This window comes from Clarias gariepinus, chromosome 25, assembly GCF_024256425.1.
Source record: "Clarias gariepinus isolate MV-2021 ecotype Netherlands chromosome 25, CGAR_prim_01v2, whole genome shotgun sequence".
NCBI lineage: Eukaryota > Metazoa > Chordata > Actinopteri > Siluriformes > Clariidae > Clarias > Clarias gariepinus.
This window is the reverse complement of record NC_071124.1, coordinates 2,288,661-2,295,408: the sequence shown is the minus strand read 5'-3', so window position 1 is coordinate 2,295,408 and position 6,748 is coordinate 2,288,661. Positions and strand designations below refer to the sequence as shown.

Genomic DNA, 6,748 nt, shown 5'->3' with positions numbered 1-6,748 from the left:
ATCCAGTGCTCCCTCTCTCTCTCTCTGTCCCTCTCTCCTCCATCAGCACTGCAGGATGATGATGATGATGTCTGGTGATTAATACAGAACTCCAGGTAAGACGACACCTTGCCGTGCGGACGCGTTGATGCGGTTTTACTCGGGTCTCGGGTGGGTGTTTGTCTTGCTGTCCGCGCGCCTTCACGCGCTCTGCTGCGTGTTTGCGCGGGAACGGGACTGCGGGGAGCCGCTGCGTCCTCCCCGCGCTCGCGACTCGGTCCGGGAGTGGAGGCTCCTCTCAGCGGGCTCGAGCAGGGACGGTGAGAGGTGTGTGTGTGTGTGTGTGTGACGTGCTGCGCCGCGCCGGGGGTTTGGGAATGTCGGTGATGCCGAAGTGCGCATTTAGAGAGACGAGGCTGTTGCGCAACAGAGCGCCGAAATGCGCTGAGCTCGAGCTCGTGAAGAGCAACAATCCGACGTGTTCCGCTGATTTCCGGACCAATCCGGTTAATCCTTAATGAATTACTCTCACCTGCTTTGGAATGGTTTAAAAATCCGATAAATATACAACACACACACACACACACACACACACACACTCTCCTAATTATTAGAATAGAGATTCGCTCAGTGTAAACCATTTAAACACTTTGTACAGCAGGACTGTCATTTATTATAGATCTGTATATAGGTTTGTTAATCCTTTATTCATTCCATCACGACCTGTTTCATAAACCTGCTGATGTCTCCGTCCTCTCCGGAGGCCTCGCTGTGTGATGAGGTGAAACACCACCATCTCATATTGATTAGACGCTCCAATCTTCTGCTTCCCTGAGATAATCATGTTTCCTTCTGCCTCCGTCCGGTTCCTCTCCGGCTCTCCTGGCGAAGCAGAGAAGCCTCCTTTGGTGTTGTTTTTTTTTTCCTGGTCAGGGTCATGTTATGGTGGATCTGGAGTTTCTCCTGGGAACGCCTGGATGGGATGCGAAGATGGGATCTAAAGACTTATATTCACAGATATACAGTAGATAGACAACTATGGGCGATTATGGGGAGTCGATCCATCATGAAGTGGGAGGTGGGAGGAGAACGGTAATCTGAGATCAGGATCAAAGCTGGAGCTACAGTACAATATGAACGGTACTCAGTGTACCACAAGGAAAGAAACATAATTTTCTTTTAAATTTAACATGCATTTGATCAGCCAACAAACAGGTAACGGAATCTCATCACTACATTCTGTTCCGCTGTCTTCTGGACTAAAATAATTAATCCTTGATGAATACGCCCTCACCTCCTTTGGAATGATTTTTAAATCTGAGCAATATGCAACACACACACACATGTTCATTCATTCTCTTAATTATTGTTATGGAGATTAGCTCACGAGATGGGTGAACCATCGAAACACGGCAGGACTCTCCTCTCCGGAGGCCTCAGTGTGTTATGAGGTGAAACACCACCATCTCATATTGATTAGACGCTCCAATCTTTTCCTTCCTTAAGATAACTGTGCTTCGTCTAGTTCCTCTCCGGCTCTTAAGAAGAGAAACTAGCATCTAGAGAAGCTTCCCTTGGCTGTCTTGTGCATGTGCTTTATCCTGGTCAGGGTCATGATGGATCTGGAGAGGAATGAATGAATATTACTCATCACAATGCACCAGATTTGGAATCATTAGATCTCAGACGAGTCCTGTGTCAGACCTTGTGATAACGAGTGTTCCTTGCGTCAGATTATACAGAGGAGATCCTCAGAGGATACACCGTCATCGATCAGAATGATCCGCAGATCGACTCGTGCAGGAAACAATGTTGCGTAAACACAAACAAGTCCTTCTGTATAATAATAGTGATGCTTTAAAAGAGGACAGTGTGAGCGTCACGTCTTCGTTGCGTGCGTCACGTTAGAAGGGTGGACAAAGCTGGAATTCAGCAGATCTTGACCTGTCTGGACGACTCTGATGTGTGCAGGGACGTGGTTTATTTTCATTTAACTTCGGCCATATTCGGTCGAAAGCTAAATTTGTGACGTCATGAAAAATGTCTGAGACTGAGATCTTACACCATAAACCCAGCTTTAGTCCTCACACACTAACTACGTGGGACGACGTCCGGAACGCAACGTCCCCAAACCCGCCTTCAGATTTTTCAGCTGCGTCTCCGTTCCTCAGTCTGAGGTCAGAGCGCTAATTATGGCTGAGGAGGAAAATCATCAAGTTCTGGTTGTTTGTTTGTCTTGTTTTTAGATGGCAGTCTGTCAGACACTATACGTCTGTTAGAGACGCTGATCACTGAGCAGACGCTGCTGTGGAGTGATGTACTGTAGGCTCAGATAATGCTAAACTCATAGCTAAGTGTGTTCAGGCCGATCGAGGACATTTGATAAAAATAAAAAAAATTAAAGATGGAGGAGTTACAGTACATGGGGATTTTGTTCAGATGGAAGGAAGCTGCAGGACGGTGTGACGGTTATCGATGCGTTTAACAGCAGCTGCGGTGGAAACGTTGTAATCTTTCAGGCTTTAGTCAGGGAATTTGCTGGGTGATGTGAGGAAAGGTGACAGAAGAGAGGGGGGGGAGGGGAGGGGATGTGCAGTATAATTAGATTCATTAGAGTATCATTTTTAAAAACTCTCCTATTTTATTCTTTATTTCTGAACACTGCTTGTACTAATATTGTGATACATTTTGTGTCATATTACTTTATGATCTATGATATTATTCCAACATTGTGTCTTTATTAGTGATTAAGCGTGATGTTGAGGAGGTGTCGATCAGATTCACTCGTCTGCACTGGGAAATCGACTCCGAATCGACTCAGACGCAGAAAGTGAATCAGACGTGCTGTGTTTTTTAGGTTGCAGCGTTTTTAATGTAAATGTGAGACACTGAGAGAGAGAGAGAGACAAGCAGAGATACGAAGAGATAGAGAGACATATAGTGAGAGACATAGAGACTGACAAAGAGAGAAGCGGACAGGGAGAGAGAGACGAGAGAGAGAGATAGAAAGAGAGAGGGGGGGAATGACAAAGTAGGGGAGACAAAAACAGATAAAGACAAAAAACCTGAGATGCCAACAGAGAGAGGGACAGACGGGAAAAGACAGACAGACAGAGAGATGCAGAAAGAAGAGAAAGAGAGAGACAAGCAGAGATACAAAGAGAAAGAGAGACACATAGTCAGAGATATAGAGACTGACACAGAGAGAGAGAGAGAAGCGGACAGGGAGAGAGAGACAGAGCCGTACAAACAAGCAAGAGAAAGAGAGAGGAAATGACAAAGTAAGGGAGAAAAAAAGAGATAAAGACAAAAAGACTGAGATGCAGAACAGAGAGAGGGAGAGACAGAAAAAGACAGACAGAGAGATGCAGAGAGAAGATCGGAGAAAATTGAGAGAGAGAAATGAAAGATGACAGTGAGAAATAGAGAGAGAGAGAGCGAGAGATCACAGGTACACAGAGGCAAATAGAGACACAAAAAGAGAGAGAGTGAGAAAGAGAGACATACACACAGAGAGACCGTCAGGGAAAAGAATACGAGACAGAGAGTCACAGAGGCAGAGTGAGACAGACTGACGGAGAGACAGGGACAGACACAGAGAAAGACAAGAGAGCGGTGAGACAAAGTAAGACAGACAGACAGACAGAGACAATGATGAGACCCACTGAGATACACCGGGATACAGACCTTTACTGAGTGTTACATTTATTTATTTTTGCTTCCAATAAGTTTTTTTGACATCAAAATACAAATTAAAAGAGCAGAACGAATCTCAGAATCGTCTGATTTAAACATGAGTCAATAAAATAAGAAGCAAAGATCTGAGCTGCAGTTTGAGCGACGTCTCGCCCAGCGTCTACCCGACTCGATCCTTTGACGCTAACCCCGTCCCTGATGATCTTAAACAGGACGCTGTCTCCGTCCCGAGGGTTTGTTTAAATCACGCTGAGCCAGCGAGTGGTCGTGGCATTGATCCGCCTTGGACATAAATCCTGCCTGTAAGAGTAAACTTCAAACATATCGATCACTTATACTCACATTTAGGGAAGTCTAGAAAGACAGGAAGTGTGTGTGGTTTGACCTGCTGAGCGTCTCTGAGAGGCCGCGAGGAGCGAGCAGGAAGCCCTGTGGAGGAAGTTGTGGTCTAAAAAACTTCAAAAGTTACCTGCATGTCCGGTCCATATAGGGGATACAGTATGAGTTACTAGTAACTATATTTCTCCAGGTATTTTTAAACACTGTGTTGAAGACGGTTAATGACGCACTCCTCCATCAGTGTACGTCAGGTGTTTGGAGTGAGTTGATTGACGTCTAACCCTCATCAGGGTGATGTTTATGACCACGTTGATGTTTGTCGGCCATCACATGTGCGACCACGTCAGTGTTAATACTGTACTGAGGATAAACAGTCACCGGTTCATGTCATGTACGTTTACCTGATTTTCGATGATTAAAAGAAGAAAGAAGATCATGATGCTGTACTGTATGTCACATTATATGATAATAATAATAATAATAATGATGATAACTTGTATCAGTTTTCAATTACATTTTGCACATTCTGTAAATCATGTAATTAATACATGTATTTTTAATTTAAATTCTGTTTTATTTAGTAACTTCTATAAATTTGTATATTCCAACCCAAATTTTTATTTTATTTCTATTTTATTTTTATTGTAAATACTCTATTTTCATTTTAGTGAAATCTTTCTATTTTATCTTTCCATTTTAGTTCATGAACAGTTGTAAAAGCATTTCTCTGCATACTGTGTGTGTGTGTGTGTGTGTGTGTGTGTGTGTGTGTACACCTGTCAAATAATATGTGATTTTTGTAATCAACATACCAGTAGAGTCACTGGCTTTTCTTTTAGAGAGGGTAGAGGGGTGCCAATACTTTGTGCAACGCAACAGATGGACTTGAGTCCGTAACTGTGCACCTCCAAGCTAACGTGACGTTATATTTCCGAGTTGATATCCGCTCTGCTGTAGAGTGGTCTGAGCGAGCGGTGGCTGGAGATCTGCTTTATTTGGAAATGCGGATAAAATAATCTCGTTAGTGGCGTAAAGCTCAATTAAGACAATAATCAGATTAAAATAATACGCCCCAGGGTGACTCTCATCCTGTGACCGTGACGTCCTTGCGACTTGTTATAGAGTGACTCAAAATAAAGAGGGGAAAAAAATAAATCGTTAAAACTATTTAGTCATGCAAATATGGACGGTTTATTATAAGAGGTAGGATGCGTGGCAGAGGAGGAAGCTAACTTTGTGTGTGTGTGTGTGTGTGTGTGTGATGGCATAATGCGTCAGCCTGATTGCCATAATGCCGTATGACTTTCAATTCGATCAGCTCCTTTCACATGATTCAGCCGAGCTGACACACTTTCAGGGTAAATTATTATCACATGGCACAGGGAGGCTTCTCTTTATGGTGTGTTATGACCTCATCATAGTGCATTAAACGCTGCTTAATGGAGTAATGAACGGGACTGGACTTGCACTCGAATAGCGGGATCGATTTTTGACAAGCGTGCTCGCTGGAGCATCTGAAAACCAAATGCTATTTTACTGCATATACAGTAGGCACGGGAATCACCGGGGATCGCCCGATACAATAACATCGCGATACCTCGGGACGGACTCCATCTGTACTGCGATTCTGTTAGCATCACGATTTTATCTGGTTTATTTTTTACAATTTTAAACAAACTTGGCAAATAATTAGCTTATGTGAATAGTTTATGGTAGGGCTGCACAATACATCGTTTCAGCATCATCATCGCGATGTACGCATGCGCGGTAGTCACATCGCGGCAGTCACATCGCGGCAGTCACGATGCAGGACAAAATAAAAAAAATTCTGCTGGTCTGATTTAAAAATGTACTTTCTATATTTCTAAACTTTCTCTTCACAGATCTATACAGTATTTGTCAAATATAAAGTAATTAACTCGTATTTAAGGGTTCTTTAAAAAAATACAGAGCACACGTTGCTTCACCTACTTCATGCACACAGTCTCTGCGTGCGCATGGCTAAATGAGCGCGGGACGCGCGGTGTGAAAAGTGCCGAAATGGAAGATTTGGTCGCAAAAAGAACCGCAATGTCCGTCATATGGAAGTATTTTGGATACAAAAAGGATGATGCTGACCAAAAACATGTGCTTTGTCGGGAGTGCCTGGCAGTTGTTGCCACAACTCGCGGAAATACTACGAATTTGTTCGACCATTTGAGTCGGCACCACAAGGTACTGTATGATGAATGCAAAGCCAGATCAGATTGCCGTCCAAAGCAAAAAAAATTAAATAAAAAATATTTCGGATGCGTTTGCCAGTGTGACGCCTTACGCAGTGCGTGTGTCCACATAGGCAGAGCAAAAGCAGCGTGCAGTCTTGTAGATCATAAAGAACTGTGTGTATATATATATATATATATATATATATATATAGATTTATATAAAGAAACCAAATATTTTTATAGAGTTGTTGAAAAGTTAAATTTTTTTTTGTTAGCTGATGACCAACACGTTTTTTTTGTTGTGACAAAATATATTTACTAATCTGTTTTCAAAAAAGAAGTTGTTGAATAAAATGTTTAATTACTTATTTTGTCACTCATGTTAATTCCTTAACGTGATCTTAAAGTGTCCTCTTTTCATTCACAAAATGAGTTCCCTTTCATCAGGGTAAAAGCAACATTCATTATTAATTTCATAACGTATTAGAGCCTTGATTTGCCTGAATTAACAGTGAATAAGGTAAGCCAAA

At 42.6% G+C, this 6,748-nt stretch overlaps 1 protein-coding gene across 4 annotated transcripts in view; it reads left to right on the top strand.

Annotated features, from left to right (window-relative positions):
* dlgap1a (discs, large (Drosophila) homolog-associated protein 1a) overlaps positions 1-6,748 on the top strand; it is an 86,274-nt gene continuing 79,526 nt past the window's right edge. For all 4 annotated transcript variants that reach the window (XM_053486829.1, XM_053486828.1, XM_053486827.1 and 1 more), the window contains exon 1: positions 1-95. The gene's annotated coding sequence lies outside the window, so the exon portion shown is untranslated. The remainder of the gene's footprint in view (positions 96-6,748) is intronic.